Source organism: Corythoichthys intestinalis, chromosome 16 (assembly GCF_030265065.1).
Source record: "Corythoichthys intestinalis isolate RoL2023-P3 chromosome 16, ASM3026506v1, whole genome shotgun sequence".
Lineage (NCBI taxonomy): Eukaryota > Metazoa > Chordata > Actinopteri > Syngnathiformes > Syngnathidae > Corythoichthys > Corythoichthys intestinalis.
The window spans coordinates 39,002,760-39,023,472 of NC_080410.1; the positions used below are offsets into that span (position 1 = coordinate 39,002,760).

At 36.9% G+C, this 20,713-nt stretch overlaps 1 protein-coding gene across 1 annotated transcript in view; it reads left to right on the forward strand.

Moving 5' to 3' along the window:
• Positions 1–789: 789 nt before the first annotated feature.
• mafk (v-maf avian musculoaponeurotic fibrosarcoma oncogene homolog K) overlaps positions 790–20,713 on the forward strand; it is a 34,426-nt gene continuing 14,502 nt past the window's right edge. Inside the window, exon 1 of the mRNA XM_057817193.1 lies at positions 790–1,006. The gene's annotated coding sequence lies outside the window, so the exon portion shown is untranslated. The remainder of the gene's footprint in view (positions 1,007–20,713) is intronic.

Below are 20,713 nucleotides of genomic sequence, written 5' to 3' on the forward strand. Positions count from 1 at the left end.
TAAATGGTTAGAATTGCGATTAATTGCGATTAATTATGATTAATTTTTAAGCTGTAATTGACTCGATTAAAAATTTTAATCGTTTGACAGCCCTGATATATATATATATATATATATATATATATATATATATATATATATATAATATTTAGTCTTTTTTTTTTTTTTTTTTTTTTTTTTTTTTAGTATTTTCAAACTGTATTTTCCCATCCAGAGTGAGGGGGCACACTTTAAATATATTAAAGTGATTTTGACATCTTTGAGTAAAATTCAATTATCTTGAGGCCGGGCTGAGTGTCTCTTTTTTGGAAATCAAAATATGGTCACCCTGATCTAGTGTGGAATATGAAGAAAACTGTAGTGGAGAGTGGTACAAAGTACAGTACATTCACTGACTGATTTTCACTTTTAATATATTCGGTTTTTATTCGTAAGTCAAAAATAACCTGTGAGTGCAGCAGCCCCAATAAGAACAATCCTGTGACTGCTGCTGCCTTGCATACTTTCCTCAGGAATGGAATGCTGCCGCTCCAGGCAAGCTGCACTTTCCCCCCCTCTTGTTGGTGCTCAAGATCACTTTTTAAACTCCGATTTAACTCCAAAACTACACGTTTTCTTCACAACCGGATTAGGTTTTTTTTTCGTAAGAAAAACAGACTCTTCTATTTCTGGCTTCCCCCTCCCGGCGCTGACGTCAGCACTAAGTTATTTTCATGAATGGAGGGGGCGGTCATGAGGACGCGGTGACGTCAGTGCTTGCGGAAGCGGGAGCGTGGAATGTTAGTAACATTGTTGTTGTTTTGAGTGAATTGAGTTAGCAGGACGCTCCACTCGCAGGCTGGCTGGCTCGCCGTCTGCCGGACTCAGCAAAGCGGCTTCGACGGCCTCAATATCTCGGGGGGGTCAGGTTCCACCTAACTGGACTTAATTTCTCTTTTTTTTTGTGTGTCTTTTTCTTTTAACACTATTTTTCACGCATTCCGAGGGTCCACGCGCGTTCACAGAGGTGAGGCTGTTAATTTCAACAACTTGAAATAACTTCATACTTGTCGCAAAAATGCGGTATTTTAAACAAACACACTTCTAGTCGACACGTGGAAAACAAACATGCTGACTAAAAGGCTTGGCTTGTAATTTGTACGATTAAATAAGGAATTGACGTCCTATTAACGCATTTAAAAGGGTTATTGTGAGTAAAAAAAAAGTGAACACGTGAAAGTGGTGCACTAATTACAAATACACTACCTAAGAAATGTATCATTTAAATGATTCATAAATGTTTTTTGTTTATTATAGAGTGTTTTTGTCACTAAATTTTCTCAATTTTCTGCAGTCTTTGAAATATTTTCATTTTTCCAGACACCCTATCTGAGTGTCTTTTGTACTCTAGGTTTAAAAAAAAAAAAAAAAAACGATATTCAACTACAAAAATCCCAGGCTGCATTTGACATTGGAATACAACACGTGGTGTGCATTTTCAACATGTAGGACAAAGGGCACCATGAGACGTAGGACCACCAGGGCAGGCAGTGCTGGTGGGGGGCGCACATATCTCCATAAGCAATACATCACTATTCAGGAGAAGGGGGCACATCTTATCGGCTATGTATGAAGTTGATGATTTAACATCATGTCATGCTCTCATAATCAATTTCATAATCATTTCATATTTGTGCACTTGCGTGTGCTCAGTTGAACCTCTGACGCAACCCTTCTTATGAATGGTAACTGTTTGACTCACTTCTTGCACTTTAAATGTCAACGACTTGCACTTTCAATCTGGTTCCGGGTGGCTGCACAGAATGTGGGAGTGGGCCCTCTTGTCTGTCATGAGGTGAACATGTGGCTGCGTTGACCTCCACCACCACCACCACAGCCCCCCACTCACTATTTTTTTCTATTACCTCCAGGGCTGAGTCACTTCTTTTCCACTGGCGCGCTTGTGGCGTGTGATGAATAGGAGTGGGAACCTCTTGGTACCTCATGATACGATTTGTGATACAAAGCTCTCGATAACGATGATCTGACGATATGGCGATACAACGATTATCCATACATTAGTCAGGAAATCATTCTAGATCATTCTGTAATGAGTTTATCACTAGTAGACGTCCAATCCATTTGAACTGGGAGGGTGGCAGCGAATGAACGTTCGTTCATTCGCTGCCATCCCTGCCACTTCAAACGGATTGAACGTCTATGGCCGTCAGTGGCAGCCAATGCCAGGCAATGAGGTAATTTTGGACGATTTAAGGTCATTTACCTGTTGATTTTCAGTTACTTCCTGTTGATTTTGGGGTATTTTATGGGTCACTTCCTGTTTATTTTGAGTTACAGAGCAGGAAGTGACCTGGGAATCACCCAAATGAATAGACCCCACTAGAGCTGGGAATCTTTGGGCACCTAACGATTCGATTACGATTCAGAGGCTCCGATTCGATTATAAAACGATTATTGATGCACCCCCCCCTCCTTTTTTTTCTCTCTCTTTTTTTTAATGTTTTGTACATTAGTTCCAAAATTGTTCAAAAATACTCTCAGGCTAAACCACACTACTATTTCAGTATCAAGTTAACATATAGCAGTAAACAAATATACAAAAATAACATTAAATAAAAAACTCCAGTCCCCATTCTGTATCAGCAGCTTTAAACTACATTCAATTAATTTAATGTTGTGAATCAACAGTTAAATTTGTTAAAATTGCTCCCCTTATTCCATAATTTCCCTTTTGTCTACTTTCGACATGTGAAAGTTTTAAAACTATTTTAAAGATAGATTCAAGTCAATATTTTACCGATTTAGGAGTATTTTAGATAAAAAGTTAATTAGGTTTGCTTGGAAGGTTCGCTACAACAGCCTTGCAGGGAAGTGTACTGCTTTAAGATGGCGGCCGTTTATAACGCCCACATCTAGCTTTTTGTAGATGTGCTGCTAACACGACCAAATCTATATTGCATCTAGTCCTATATAAATGATATCCACCGTAACATTATATGGATGTACTTTGTCACAGCTTTTCGGCAGCAGTCAGGTATGTTGTTGTGTATTTTTTTTTGCATGAGTTGAGCTAGAGCCGTGAGTTGAGCATTGGCATTACCCGAGGGGCCGGGTAATGGGAAGCATGATGTTTAGCTACTCTCGCTCCGTCCCGTCCTGAAGACCGCGCGGCGCGCTGAGTGTTGTGTATTTCCGCTTTACTTCGCATATTTCAATAATCGGAATTTGGATGTTTGTGAATCGTTCTCGAATCTTCCACGGCCGAATCGCGAATAATCTAAGAATCGGAAATTTTGCACACCTCTAGACCCCACTCACCAACGTCACACAATGACGTGTCGCTGTATCTGGCCACCATATTGTCCGTCATTGTTTATCCGTATTCTCAATGGTTTCAATTTGTCGTGCAATTTATAGTGCAATTCATGGAAGCCCCGGTGCTTTCAGATGCTGTAAACTGATTGGATGCGTTGCATAAAAGGCGTTATGTGGAAAAGCTTCAGTCGATCCATTCGCCAGATCCATATTTGATGCCTAAATCGATATTTTTCGACCCGCTGTCTTCGCCGTCTCTGCCTGACATCTGCTACCCTGATATCTACAACTATCTTGTCCACAGAAACTCAGCCTATTCTCACGAAACTTTGAAAAACTTTAAGAGCAGCACTCTAAGCAACTTTACCCCGTGTGACCCTTTACTTTCAATTTTCTAAAATGGCGACAATCAATAAAAAAAAAAAAGTTGACTGCGATGTCCGACGCTTCAAGAATAGGTGGATATTGGACTATTTCTTCAATACAATACGCAACAACTGTGTCAGCCTCATTTGCAAAGAGACAGTCGCTGTTTTCAAAGAGTTCGATGTGACGCGATATTACCAAACAAGACACGCTGACATGTACGACAACATTACAAGGAAGATACGCAGCGAGAAATTATAGCAACTTGAAGCTAGTTTAATTTCACAGCAGCAGTATTTCGCAAGAGCCCGAGTGTCGAAAGAGAACGCCACAAAGGCGAGATTGTTGAAATTATGAATTTAAAAAAATAATAATAAAGCAAATGTGACACACAGAAGGGCTTGCTAAAAATTGTTTAAATATATTGTTCTACGTAAATTAGCCAAGGTAGCCCCCCACATTTTTGCCACACCAAATCTGGCCCCCTTTACAAAAAGTTTGGACACCCCTGTTTAACTGATGATCCGTAGACGAGGCCAGCTTCTTTCACTTGGTACCAGCTAAATATTATTCAAAAAATAATGATGGCGGAAGAAATAAACATCTTGAATTTGAAACTGTATGTTGTCGGCGATTAGCCTCGCAATGATCTTAATTGTGGTTGTCAGCCCAAAACCCTCTAAATATATATTAAATGCATCTTACCAGGTATAAAATGACTACTACATAGTCTGTGGTGATCGTTTGGTGCCCAGTTTTCTCGTCGAATTGCAGCAGTCCATCTCGCTCTCCTCTCCGGGTCTCTCGGAATACGGTAGAACTTCAAGTCTCTCCGTCTATCTTCTCTGTTACTGGAACCAACCGCCACACACGCCTTCACCATTTTGATTATTAATGTTAACGAGCAGAAAAACACGGCATAATAGGAGGAATTTACGTAGCGGTAATGCGTAAACACGAAGAGCTGACGGACAATATGGCGTGGAGGCGTGGTTGTGACGTCATGTGAGTGGGGTCTATAGGCGGTGACTCAAACTCAACAGGAAATGACCTGTAAATGACCTGAAAATCGGACAGAATGACTGTGAATGCTCTGGTTTCGAATGAACGAAGTTCCCAGTCTGAATGGATTCAGCGTCGTGCACCATCAGTTAGGGCTGCACCTATCGATTATTTTAGGAGTCGATTAATTGATGAACTCGTTAGTTCGAATAATCGGATAAGGAACATTAAAAATTGAAATATCTAAGCTGAGCCTCAAACGGTTGAAACAGAGATAAATAAGGTAGGGCTGTCAAATTTATCGCGCTAATGGGCGGTAATTAATTTCTTGAATTAATCTCGTTAAAATATTTGACGCAATTAACGCATGAACAGAATGACCGGTTCATGCGTTGCCTCAAACAGTTTACAATGACGCCATTTTAACTAATCGAGAGCGAAAAAGCAGAAAAATGCAAGTGGACACAGGCGTTCATTGGACCGCGCCTTTTATCGGCTTAAGCTTTGGCAGCCACTACTAACAATCATGGTTGCCCAATTTCCCATCATGCATTTGGGCGGAGCAAGATACGATCTTTTTCTGAACATGCTTGATTGAACACAACGCAGAAAATACTGTATACCATTTACAGCCACCACTGACAGTCATGGTTGCCCAACTTCCCATCATGCATTTGTGCGGAGCAGGAGACGTTCTTTTTCTTAACACGCCTAATTGAACACAACGCAGAACATACTGTATACCATTTGCAGCCACCACTGACAGTCATGGTTGCCCAACTTCCCATCATGCATTTGGGCCGAGCAGTTAAGTTGCTCCAGTATTATTTAGTGAAAGCACAACAAAAATAATATTCCTATCCCTCAAAAAAATAATGTTCATAAAAAGAAAAGCGCTCAATGCAAAGAGAACTGGCATTCCCAATCAAATAGCTATGCAAAATACACATGAATGTTAATAATGTTGATGCCATCTTGTGGATTTATTGTTATAATAAACAAATACAGTACTAATGTACAGTATGTTGAATGTTTATGTCCCTCTTGTGTCTTTCCATTCCAACAATGATTTACAGAAAAATACGGCATATTTTAGAGATGGTTTGAATTGTGATTAATTACGATTAATTTTTAAGCTGTGATTAAATCGATTAAAAACTTTAATCGTTTGACAGCCCTAAAATAAGGATCTATGTACAGCAAAAGAACAATTGGCTAACCTACATAGCCAAAGTCCGCTAGCTTAAATGCTATTAAAATACTAACTTTTTTCCCCCCACAATGCTCTTAACAAATGGTTCAGAAACACATTCCCACAAAAAAAAGAAAACAGGTAAATATACCTATAAACTAAATTACGAATGCATTAAAAAGATTAGCTCAAACAAAAATTTAGCTTATGTTGGTCTTAACATGGAGAAGCTGGATTCAACCATGTGAAATGAGGCAGACTAGAGGGCAGTGTATCCACCCAAATCAGTACTAAATACAAACACTTTCAAAATAAATTACAACTAGAGATGTCTGATCACGTCATTTTCAAAGTATCGGAATTGGCAAAAAAATATCGGCTATACCTTTTTTTGATATAATATATATATATTAGGCCTGAACGATATTGGAAAAACTATTGCTGCGATTTTTTGGGGGTTTGCGATATATTGCGATATTATATTGCGATATTTAAAAAAATGTATATATATTTTTTTCAAGAAATTATCACAAGATGACTTAAATAGCTGTTTGGAAAGACTTTAGATGACTCACCATCACCACAGTGTACAGTCATCCCTTGTTTTTCGCGGTTAATGGGGACCAGAACCCGCCGCGATAAGTGAAAAACCGCGAAGTAGCGCACCTCCCCCATTTTTTTTTTTTTTTTTTGGTGTGTTTTTTGTGCCCAATGTATTTATTCAGATTTAGCATTGGAAAGAGATGCATATAAGACATGTTTTTTTCTCACTTTTCCCCCCAAAGTGATTTAAAAAATGTATATAAATAAATGTTTTTTAAGCACTTCAAATGTCATAATTATGATAAGTTTTAAACATAACTGTCCAACCAAATCATTTTTGAACAAGAATAAAGTACTGTAGCAGATAAATGCTTGGCTTTATTAAATGCTTCTGTTTATCTACTTTAGCTGTGACCGTTGAAGTGACATGTAGAAATTTCAAACTCCTCATGATCACTTCTGGCATTTAAATGTCTCCAACGTCCCCACAGTACACACATTCATTCCAGCGCGGCTTCCTTGCAACTGTTTAACAAGTTAAACGATGATTGACAGATGCTCGTGTGAAGTCTGCTTCTTTGGCCAGATCAAAGCAATCGTTGTGCCGCAGTGACTGAGAGGATCAAAAGGCTGGGAGAGGGAGGGTAGGAGGCTGTGCGCAGACCAGAAAGTGAGGCGTATGTGGATCAAAAAAAAAAGAAAAACTATCGCACGTGCTTGCGATGGGACTATTGCGCACACGCACATCGCGATGGCGATGTTTAAACGATATATCGTTCAGGCTTAATATATATATATATATATATATATTTTTTAATTAAATCGTTTTCTAATTGTATTTAACGTTACACTCATCCAGTCTTTAGTTTAGGCTTAAGGTAGGGTTATCAAATTTATCCCAATAACGGCGGTATTTAATTTTTTAAAAAATGTATCACGTTAAAATAGTTAACGCAATTAATGCATGCGCTGCAAGACCCACTCACGCATTGTCACGCTCAATCTATATTGGCACCGTTCTACCTATATCGAGAGATAAAAGGCAGCATAAAATGAGTAGAGTGAACTTTGGCAGCCTTTGGAGCCTTTTTTTATTTGGCTAAAGCCTTACAATCCCTCTCCCTACGATTAAAAATATCATGGGAAGCAATGAGGGGAAGCAAGGTAGCATTTGATTTTTATCTTAACATCTTATGTTATTTCCCAAAGCAGAGAAGATATATCAATTGGTAGCACTACTCACAGTCATGGTTCCACTTCCCATCATGCATTTGGGCATGCATTTACTGAAAGCTCAACAAATACAGTAGATGGCAATATTTAGTGACAATATACAAAGTCACAATTCTTTCTATCCGTGGATCCCTCTCACAGAAAGAATGTTAATAATGTAAATGCCATCTTGAGGATTTATTGTCATAATAAACAAATACAGTACTTATGTACTGTATGTTGAATGTATATATTCGTCCGAGTTTTATTCACTTTTTCTTAATGCATTGCCAAAATGTATATGATCGGGAAAAATTATCGGGAAAGATTGGAATTGAATTGGGAGCAAAAAAAAGCAATCTGATCGGGAAATATGGGGATCCGCAGATACTCAAACTAAAACGATCGGGATCGGATCGGGAGCAAAAAAAAAACATGATCGGAAAAACCCTAATTACAACGCCATTTTAATTAAACAAATACTCGAAGCAGCAAAATTTAATTTGAATCTTTTTTTCTAATCGATTACTCGAGTTAATCGATTAATCGTTGCAGCACTACCGTCAATGCAGCCTTAGAGTTAACTGAGACATTATTATGGTGGAAGATTTTGGAAGCAATTTGTTGGTTCCTTTTAATTTTTTTTTTTTTTTTTTTTAAGACAGACATTTTAAAACGATATCTCGATTCTTGGCAGGAGCATATCGATAACCTTTTGGGATACAAAGTATCACGATATATCACCATTTCGATATTTTGTTACACGCCTAGTGATGAAGCACATGCGGGTTAGCAGATGCAGACAAGGGCTATGTATTTAAATTGTCAGCAGTCATTTACTACTTTTGCCTTGATGAAACGCGCCAGCAGAATGCAGAGCGCTCATGTGGCGTTGGAGTGTTGTGAAAGTGACATAGCTGCGGTGAGCAATGTGATGACTCACAGAGATGTTTGCTCTGATGTGTTTTTGCCTCGCTTGCTCAAAGGGAGGGAGGCAGATGACTGGCTCTTTACTCTCGAGTAAACATCATTTACACAGCTAATAATACTTCAGGTTACACTTGTGCAATCTAAAGAAATCCTGCACATAGCAGTCTTTAAAACCGGTCTTTATTTGAGCAAAGTCGCGTAAACAAAATACATTTTCAGCAATTGATGATTTGGTAACAGTTGAATTGCTTTTAGGCTGAGGATTTATGAGTGACTGTTTTAGAGCTGTAATTAGTGAACCATGTTTATTATTGTGGTTGTCGGGCGAGAAACGCTCATGTAATGCCGCTTCTTGTCATTTGAGGGGAAAAACATGCTTTCATAGTCATGCAAACTTTTGATTTCCAACAGGTGTCGAGCCTGATGTCATACTGACTGGAGAGCTCGGTTTTGTGAGAAAATGGGATTTGTGCAGTCTGAACGTAGCTTTAGAGCAGAGGTGTCCAAACATTTTTCTGGAAAATCTAAGATCCAACTTGAAATTCTTTCAGACTTTCATTTCTTAGTGCAGGGGTGTCAAACCCATTTTGGTTCGCGGGCAACATTTACAGCAATTAGATCTCCTGTGGGATGGATTACAGGTTCCTTCTAAAAATTAAAATTCTAAAAACAGAAATTTTTTTGTGGTTTTGAAACCGTGACGTTTTAATACCACGGTATCCCTTGAAACCGGTAATGGGCACATGTCTAACGTGAAAACTCATGTAAAAATGTGATAATTATGAAAAACGTGAAAACTATTATGTAAAAATGTGATATTTTTTCTTTTGTGTAAAAATTTGATGATTATGTAGGGTTTTTACATAATTTTTATAGTTCGTTTTTAGTTTAGTATTTGTTTAGTTTTTGCATAATTATTTAAAAGCGTGAACTCATGTAAAACATGTAAAAACATGATACTATCATGTAAAACCGTGATAGTTATGTAAAAACGTAAAATTTTTGTGTAAAAATGTGATTATGTAAAATATATAAAACTATCACTTTGAAACACTGAAAAGGGGAATTGGCTGCGGCATCACGTTTTTACATAATTATCACATTTTCAAATGACAATTATCACATTTTCACGTAAAATTGGACAACTATCATGTAAAAACGTGATAATTATGTGAAAATGAAAATGATGTGAAAATGTGATAATTATGTAAGATTGTGATTATGTAAAAAATGTAAAACTATATCACTTTCAAACACTAAAAGATGAAATTGGCTGCGGCATCACGTTTTTACATAATTATTTATATTAATTAATAATAATAATTGTTTTTACACCATAATAATCACGTTTTTGCATGAGTTTTTACATGAACTTATGTTTTCACCTAAAACTAATGTAAAATTGTGATACTGTCATGAAAAAAACGTGACATCTTGTAAAAAACTGACACTATCATGTAAAAAATGTTATAATTAGAATGTAAAAATGTGATATGTAAAAATGTATCACTTTGAAACATTGAAAGACAAAATTGTCTGCGATAACACGTTATTACTTTTATTAAATTTTTTTTAAAATTATATATATAATATTTATTTTATTTTTATTTTATTATATTATTATTATAACACTAATCACATTTTGACATAATTAACACATCTTTAAATGATAATTATAACGGTTTTACCGTAATTTATGCATTATAAGGCGCACCTGACTATATGCCGCCACCCACCAAATTTGACACGACAACGACTCTTGTTTAAAGATAACCTGCCTTGGACTATAAGCCGCAGCTCTCCTCACTGTATTATAGGATATTTATACCAAAAGATATTAGGTAACACTTTATTTGACAGCGGCATCATAGGACTGTCATAAACCCAAATGAACCACCATGAACACCCAATTGGTTCAAAGCTTCATTGATTCAAGAAGCTTCATTTGTCCATCACTGCTCCCTTGGGCGAAACAGTCAACCTCTGCTGCCACCTGCTGTCAATGCTGTTGTTGTACAACATGCCTCCTAGCATGCATTGCAGCACTACAGATTTAAATAACAATCAAAATTCATATTCTGTGCTAATTATTTCTTCAGTTACTGTTCCAGTTTCATTAATTGCTATTTATGGTATTTGGTAACGCATTATTTGACAGTGGCATCATAAGACTGTCATTAGACAATCATAATTGGGACATGACACTGTCATGAGCATTAATGAATGCTTATAACTAAAGATGTCCCGATCGATCGGAATGCAGATCGATCTGGTCCGATCATGTCATTTTCAAAGAATCGGAATCGGCAAAAAAATATCGGACATGCCTTTTTTTTAAATATATATATATTTTTAAATTAAATCGTTTTCTATTTGTATTTAACGTTACAGACAAAATGTCTTACACTCATCCAGAGTCTTTAGTTTTGGCTGAAAGTCGGGCTATCAAATTTGTCGCGTTAACGGAGGTAATTGATTTTTTAAAAATGAATCACGTTAAAATATTTAACGCAATTAACGCATGCGCTGCACAACCTACTCACGCATTGTCGCGTTCAATCTATGATAGCCGTATTACCTATGTATAGAGCTACAGTAAAAGGCAGCGTAAAATGAGTAGAGTGAATTTTGGCAGTCTTTAGAGCCTTTTTTTAATTGGCTAAAGCCTTACAATCCCTCTCTCAACAATTAGAAATATTGTGGGAAGCAATATGGGGAAGCAAAGTAGAAGTTGATCTTTTTCTTAACACCCTATGTTATTATTATTATGTTATGTTATGTTATTTCCCAAGATATATCAATTGGTGCCACTACGCACAGTCATGTTTGCACTTCCCATCATGCATTTGGGCAGAACAGTTAAATGTCTACAGTATCATTTACTGAAAGCTCAACAAATACACTAGATGGCAATATTTAGTCACAATATACAAAGTCACATTTATCCTTTAAGAATTACAAGTCTTTCTATCTGTGGATCCCTCTCACAGAAAGAATGTTAATAATGTAAATGCCATCTTGAGGATTTATTGTCATAATAAACAAATACAGTACTTATGTACTGTGTGTTGAATGTATATATTTGTTAGAGTTTTATTCATTTTTTTCTTAATGCATTGCCAAAATGTATATGATTGGTAAAAATTATCGGGAATGATTGGAATTGAATCGGGAGCAAAAAAAAAAAAAGCAATCGGATCGGGAAATATCGGGATCGGCAGATACTCAAACTAAAACGATCGGGATCAGATCGGGAGGAAAAAAACATGATCGGAACAACCCTACTTATAACAGATGATGTCATTTCGTGTTATCCGACCAATTATCTCACTTTTGAATGGATGTAAAAGATCCAAGCTGGACATAAATGGAGTTACTGACATAATTTGCCCGATGACACGTAATGACATAAGCATTTAGTAATGCCCATGATATTGTCATGTCATAATTATGACTGTCTTAGGAGAGTCTTACGACGCCGCTGTCAAAGTGTGACCAATTAACCAAAATAAATCAACAAATAAGCCGTACTGGACTATAAGAAGAGAGAATGAAGGAAAAAAGTGGCTACTTATAGTCCGAAAATTACGGTAGATAATGTTATGTAAAAGCATGATACTGGCCTTTTTTTTTGAGCGGCAACAACACGCTTCTGTCAGAATCAGGTAAAAAAATGGCACTTTTAAAATGTAGTTATTTTTAAGTATTAACCTATCTTGCGGTGTTGGTGATAGCCACACAATCCAATCTGGCCAGGACGGTAGGCAGTGATGGAACGAGTAGTTATTTATTTAGTGGGATGTTATTGGGAATTCCTTGTTGTACCGGCTTGCTGATGCAAATATTGCGACTTCCTGATTCCAGAGTGAGATTGCAAGCTGGCAACGTACATCCCAAAATGCCATGAGCTTGTTGTTTTCGAACGCGTGGCAACTGCAACAGTGACCAATGAGTGATATGCGTGAATGTGTGCTTTTTTTCTTGTTATTGACACATAAGTCTTTCCGTGTAGGCTCTCTTTCCCAGCCCTCATTCTGCATTCTTGAAATGCTCTTTGGAATACAGCGAGTTCTCCTCCCTTTCCGCACCATAGATCTCCGGTGGTCATGCCAACCGTTGCTCGGGCTACTTTTCCTTCCTTTCTGGTGAAACAACGGGATTTTCCAGGAAACGTCAGATTGGGAGGGTACGATTCCCTGCCTGCCACTTGTGGCTTTTACCAGTAAACAGCGTGACTCACCGCTCCGATATGCGCTGCGTTTCCTTCGCATCGGATCCCGGCGAATATGCTGCGCTGGGGGAAAGAGTGGAATCTGCACATGTACAGGGTCTATTGGATGTATTTCAACAGCCGCCTGGGGAGGGGGGGATAAAAAAAAAGTGCCAAAAGATTATCTGCTAGAGGGCGGCTGCGAGTCTGCCCTCTGAACTAGCAAATAGAGAGAAGGCAAACAAGGCGTCCCAAACTGGGCTAGTATGTTGTTTATTTTTGGAGTGGGCCGGGCCCCGCAGTTACCTGCCGTAACCTTGAACTTGAGCAGATGCCTGCATGAGGAAAGAAAAACATGTCATCAATGAAGACAAAGTGTTTTTCAAACAGGCCTATCAAGCAAGAGTGTAAGCAAACAATGGTTCTGTTGTAAAGATAATACAAAACATGCTGAGGTTATGAATTTGTTAAGAAGCAGCAACATTTTTACAAGTGAGGGAAAGTACATGTAAGCGTACTGCAACTCATTCACTGCCAAATCAAGTCACTGAATATTAGAGGTGGGAATCTTTGGGAACCTAACGAATCGATTACGATTCAGAGACTCCGATTCGATTATAAATCGATTATTGATGCCCCCCCCCCCCCCCCCCCCCCCCATTTTTTTTCTTTTTTAATGTTTTGTATATTTGTTCCAAAATTGTTCAAAAATCCTCTCAGGCTAAATAAACCAAACTACTATTTTAGTATCAAGTTACCGGTTAAAAATAGTAAATAAAATAATAAATAAATAAAAGTCCACATTCTGTATCAGCAGCTTTAAACTACATATAATTAATTCAATGTTGTGAATCATCATCAATTATTCCATTAATTTCCCTCATGTCTACTTTTGACATGTGAAAGTTTAAAAACTGATTCATCATTTAAAGATAGATTCAAGTCAAGATTTTGCCGATTTAGGGGTATTTTAGATAAAAAGTAATTAGGTTCTCGACAACAGAGCCTTCTAGAGAAGTCTACTGCTTTAAGATGGCGCCTGTTTACTAGCGCGGGAAAGTCTGTCAGTTCGCATCTAGTCTAGATATATGTGATATCTACCATAGCCGTATGTTGCCGTATGTTTGTAGCAACTAGCAACTGGGCGCTGTTTGTAGCGGCTGACGGCCGCAGTCAAGTATTATTATTATAATTTTTTTTACCTAGCGGCATTAGCTGCACATGATATTTACTCTCGGTCCGTTCCTCATTGCGTCCCGAAGACCGCGCTGGCTGCGTTTTATTTCCGCTTTACCTGGTATAATTCAATGATCGGAATTTGGATGTTTGTGAATCGTTCTCGAATCTTCCACGGCTGAATCACGAAAAATCTAAGAATTGAATTTTGCACGCCTCTACTGAATATGTGTTGTGATAGTAAAAGGGGGGAAATTTATATTTAAAACACTAATTGATGGTGTTACACTGCAGAACACACCTCTTTAAAATGAAATAAATTCCCTTGTTTTCAGTGTAAATCGACTAGAAATAAGTGAAATTATCTACCAGTGCTGCAAGAAAATTTTATTCAGATATCTTGAAATAAGAAAAAGTAGCCAGCTGAATATAAGCCTAATAGACAAATTTTAAAACAATAAATTAATATATTTAATCTTTAAAAAAAAGCTTGTTTTTCAGAAATGCTATTACCGTATTGGCCCGAGTATAAGACAGTGTTTTTTGCATTGAAATAAGACAGAAAAAGTGGGGGTCGTCTTATATTCGCCGTCTAGACATTATACCCATTCACGACGCTAGATGGCGCCAGATATCATTGAAGCGATGCTCTGTCATGTCAGAACTCAGCTACTCTCAAGTTTAACCAGTTTGCATTATTTTATTGCAATGTTTTTCCTTTTTCAGATTTGTTTCAAGACAACAGTTACAGTTAGACGTCACTTTGATGGTTAATACAGTTATTGCAATTTTGTGTTTATCACAATGGATTGGTTTATTTACATTTCAAAAACCAGAAGCCATTCATTTACGAATGTGATACATATGTGTCTACATATTTAAATGTTCAGATATTAAGATTTGAATGAGGCAAAATAACATGCTTTTTCTCTCAAATATGTTAAAATTATTTTGTTTCAGATGTACTGTAATTATTTTCTGTATAAAAATTAATTTGGTGTTCAAAAGTCTTTTTTCAAACTTGAGTCTTGAAAAAGAGGGGGTCGTCTTATAATCAGGGCCGTCTTATATTCGGGCCAATACGGTAATTGTTCAAAACATTTTTCTTGATTTAGGTGAAAAATGTCCAACTTTTAGATGTACACTCTTAATAAGAACAAATAGTAATATTTACTTGAAGTGGAATAATTTAATGCATTAATCTGTTAAAGAGTCTTTAACACTCAAAACAAGATGGAGAAAATTATTTGACTAGATTTAAGAAAACTTATCTCATTAAGACATTATAAATTTTCAGTGTAGACGTCCGATATATTTCAACAGTTCAAATGTATTGGACGTCTATTGTTGTCAATGGCAATCAAAGAGTTGAGCTATGTGAGGTCACAAAAATAAATAAAATTCCCAGGGCAAAATACACATATATATGAATCTTCTTTTTTTTTTTTTTTTAAATTACAATTTTTTAAAATTAATATCATTTTGAAATATATATATTGTCATTAATTTTTTTATTTGCATTTTTACTATTTCTTAAATGTATTAGTATTTCAATTTCTTTTCCCTCAAAATGGTTCTGTGAGTTAATTCATTTTATCTGCAATCATTTTTAATGGACTTTCCATAGACTTCATAATGTATTGACAGGACACGGGGCCGATTCATAGGGGGCCTATTCCCGTCAAAGCTGACAGAGTATAAACACAGACAAAGAGCATTTTCCATTGAAAATTCTTGTGAATAAATGCTTAAATCCCTGAAGTCTTTATGGGATATGGACGTAAAACAGTCTCAATTCTTGGTTAAAAGCAAAAAAAAAAAACGCGCAGGTAGCATTTATTTTACATAAATATTGCGAACTATGAAGCTAGTCGTTAAGGAAATTAGCGGACACCATACGTATGTAAACAAAGAGCTTTTTCCATTGAAAACTCTTGTGAATAAATGCTTAAATTACTGAATTCTTTATAGATATGGATGTAAAACAGTCTTGATTCTTGGTTAAAAGCAACAAAAAAAAAAGTGCAGGTAACATTTATTTTACATAAATATTGTGAACTGTGAGGCTAGTCATTAAGGAAATTAGCGGCTGCCATATGTACATAAATAAAGATCTGTTTCCGTTGAAATTTCTTGTGAATAAATGCTTAAATCCCTGAATTCTTCATAGATATGGACGTAAAACAGTCTCGATTCTTGGTTAGAATTAAAAAAAAAATGTGCAGGTGGCATTTAAAATTTTACGTAAATATTGCGAACTATGAGGCTAGTCAGTAAGGAAATTAGTGGCCGCCATATGTAAACAAAGAGCTTTTTCCGCTGAAAATTCTTGTGAATAAATGCTTAAATCCCTGAATTCTTTTTAGATATGGACGTAAAACAGTCTTGATTCTTGGTTGAAAGCAAAAAAACAAACAAACGTGCAGGTAGCATTTATTTTACGAAAATATTGCAAACTATGAGGCTAGTCGGTAAGGAAATTAGCGGCCGCCATATGTAAACATACCTTTTTCCGTAGAAAATTCTTGTGAATAAATGCTTAAATCCTTGAATTCTTTATATATATTAACATAAAACAATCTCGATTCTTAGTTAAACTGCTAACTGCACGTTTTTTTTTTTTTTTTGCTTTTTTTTTTTTATTTGCGAAGTATAATCCCAGTGCTGTAGCAGCTATTTTCTCCCGGTGATTTTTTTTCACAATGTTTCAAAATGCATGTATGGTACCAAAAATATAAAATTACCTTGAATCCTCGAACAAATCACTCCTGAGACAATCCTTCCAGTTTGTATGCAGTCCAGCTTTCGTACTTTTTCCAACCTAAATCCAGCGTTGGATCCCTACATGATGCCTATAACTGCGACCGACTGCGAATAACTGTAGGACAGCCCCCTACTTGCTTACTGACGGATGTGACCCGTCAATACAATTATGAAGTCTATGGCCTATCGCAAAATACTACCATCATATTCAAATAGCGGCCGCAAAATGTGGGCCCCCCGTTGGACCCTTGGGCACACGTTTGAGACCCCTGTTCTATTTGAATATTCCAGGAATAAAAAAAATAAAAAATAAAACACAATTTGTGCATGAAAGGGCTGAGAGAATGCAGTATATGCTAGAGGTGTGACAATACAACAATATCCTCCTGCTAAGAATCAACCTGTCTTTTAAAAAGGTGTCACTGTTTTAAAAAAAAAAAAAAAAAAAAGAGGAACCAACAGCTTGCTACTAAAATCTTCCACACGGCACTAGACGTCCAATCCTTTTTGATTAGGAGGGGTGAATGAACGAATGCTACCAAACCATTCAAAGGCAGTCTTCTGAGTTTTGGGGGTATTTACAGGTAACTACCAGTTCATTTCAGGGCATTTACAGGTCACTTCCTATTTCTCTGGGACATTCCCGGGTCACTTCCTGTTCAGTCACCAAAAATCAACAGGATGCACAGAAATTGACCAAAAATCACCAGGAAATGACCTGAAATGTCCCCAAATTAACCTGTTGCTACCATTGACGGCCATACACATCTAATCCATTTGAAGAGGGAGGGATGTTTATTCGCTCCTAACCTTTGTAGAATATTGAAGAATGATTTCTTGACTTGTTTATCGATAATCTTTGTCTCGCCTTATCGTGAGATCATCTTTATCGTAAGCCTTGCATCGCAAATTATATTATAATTAAAGATGTCCCGCCGATCGATCGGGTCCGATCACGTCATTTTCAAAGTATCGGAATCGGCAAAAAAATATCGGACATGCCTTTTATGTATATATATATATTTTTTAATGAAATCATTTTATAATTGTATTTATAATTGTATTTAACGTTCAAAATGTCCTACACTTATCCAGAGTCTTTAGTTTTGGCTTAAAGTAGGGCTATCAAATTTATTGCGTTAACGGCAGTAATAACATTAAAATATTTAACGCAATCAACGCATGCGCTGCACTACCCACACACACATTGTTGCGTTCAATCTATAATGGCACTGTTTTACGTATAAATAGAGCTAAAAGGCAATGTAAAATGAGTAGAGAGAATTTTGGCAGCCTTTGGAGCCTTTTTTTAATTGGCTATAACCTTATAATCCCTCTCCCTACGATTAGAAATATCGTGGGAAGCAATGTGGGGAAGAAAGGTAATAATTGATCTTTTTCCTAACACCCTATGTTAGTTCCCAGCGCAGAGAAGATATATAAATTGGTACCACTACGCACAGTCATGGTTGCACTTCCCATCATGCATTTGGGCAGAAGTTAAATGGCTGCAGTATCATTTACTGAAAGCTCAACAAATACACTAGATGGCAATATTTAGTCACCCCATCATATACAAAGTCAAAGTCTTTCTATCCATGGATCCCTCTCACAGAAGGAATGTTAATAATGTAAATGCCATCTTGAGGATTTATTGTCATAATAAACAAATACAATACTTATGTACTGTATGTTGAATGTATATATTCGTCCGAGTTTTATTGATTTTTTTCTCAATGCATTGTCAAAATGTATATGATCGGGAAAAATTGTCGGGAATGATTGGAATTGAATCGGGAGCAAAAAAAAAAGCAAACGGATCAGGAAATATCGGGATCGGCAAATACTCAAACTAAAACGATCGGGAGCGAAAAAACATGATCGGAACAACCCTAATCATAATGAGATACCCAGAGGTTCCCAGCCTAAGTACATGCATAAATTTAACTTAAGCTCAATTGGTCACGCAAATGTTTTTTTGTGTTTCTTATTTGTGGACATACAGCATTCCATGTCCTTTCAAGACTTTTTGGAAAAACAAAAGAAAAATAATCATAAAGTGGCCCAAAACTCATGAAAGAGTTCATTTTTAAAGTTACGTGCTCACCCGAAACAACGTGAAACTAGCTCTGTTCCCCACATCAGTTGAAGCCCTTGTGTTTATTTCACGTAGTGACTCGCCTCACCGCCTTTTATCTCAAAAACTTTGTGGCGGTGGATCACTGGGAGCTTTGTCGCGGACGCGCCATTGCGTCATTGTAGTGATGTTATTGCCGGGTTGCGTAGAGGGGATTTTTGAGGTGTTGCATTTAGGTAGTGCTCATAAGAAGTCACACAACACTATGTCTGGAACAAGGTTTGATCTGTTCAGCTACAAAAGGTGTTAAAAATGAAAATAATTTTTAGATTCAAAATATAGCTAAATAGAAGCTTTAACTCATTAGCTGGCATTGACGGCGATCAACGTCCAATCCATTTTGACTGGGTTTGGACGTAGATCGCTGTCAATGGCAGTGAAACATGATTGCTTAATGCCAGCCTCACCAGTTGTAATGGATTTGATGTCTATAATTGTTAATAGCAGTGAATGTGTTAAGTGATATAAGCAAAAAACTAATCCAGAGGTAGGGATATTGCATTAAATATATTTATATTACTGAAACAAACTTTGCGGAACAAGAGAAAATATCCAGCAACAGCAAAAAAAGAAATAAAAATCCCATTCAATATAGCTCAATTTACTACAATGGATTATTTTGCATAGAGGCTTAGGGGCGGATCTAGAAAAATATTTTCCTGATGGCGAGACGGGAGCAGGAACTTGTTGAGGTTGGGAAATATTTCATGATTGTATTGTTTTGACAATGATGCAATCATAGACTTCATAATATATTGACGGGACACGGGTCGTGGAGCCGATTAATAGGGGGCCTATCTCCGTCAAAGCTGACCGAGTGGAAACATAGATAAAGAGCTGTTTACGTTGAAAATTCTTGTGAAGAAATGCTTAACTCCCTGAATTCTTTATAGATATGGACGTAAAACAGTCTATTCTTGGATGAAAGCGTAAAAACGGGCATTTACCACTTATTTTACGTAAATATGTCGAATGTGCTGCTAGTCTTTAAGCCGCTGTGGTGCTGCCTTATCAGCACAAAGAGCTATTTATGTGAAAATTCTTGTGAAATAATGCTTTAATCCCTGAATTCTTTATAGATATGGACGTTACAAAAAGTCTTGATTCTTGGTTAAAAGCAAAAAACAGGCAGTTAGCATTTATTTTACGTAAATATGTCGAATGTGCTACTAGTCTTTAAGCCACTGTGCCGCCATATCACCACAAAGAGCATTTTATGTTGAAAATTGTTGTGAATAAATGTGCAAATCCCTGAATACTTTACAGATACGAATGTAAAACATTCTCGATTCTTTGTTACAAGCAAAAAAAATGGGCAGTTAGCATTTATTTTACGTAAATATTGCGAATTATGATGCCAATGCAGTAGCGGTTAATTTCTCCCATTGATTTTTTTCATGTTTCAAAATGCATGCATGGTCTGAAAAATATAATAATTACCTTGAATCCTCGAACAAATCACTCCTAAGACAATCCTTCCTGTTTATTTGCGGTACAGCTTTCGTACTTTTTCAACCTAAATCCGGCGTTGTCTTCAGAAGAGGCTTCCTCCTGGCGTGACAGCCATGCACATCAATTTGATGTAGAGTGCGGTCTGAGCACTAACAGGCTGACCCCCCACCTCTTCAATCTCTGCAGCAATGCTGACAGCACTCCTGTAACAAGTCACATGACATTTTGGAGGGAAAAAAAATGACAAGCAGTACTCAATTTGGACATTTAGGGATGTACGTAGTTTCTATGTGGTGTACTCACTTTTGTTGCCAGGTGTTTAGAATTGTGTCAGTGTCATTATGTCAGTGTTGTCCCATTAAAAGATATATTCAAATATCTGCAGAAATGCAAGGGGTGTACTCACTTTTGTGAT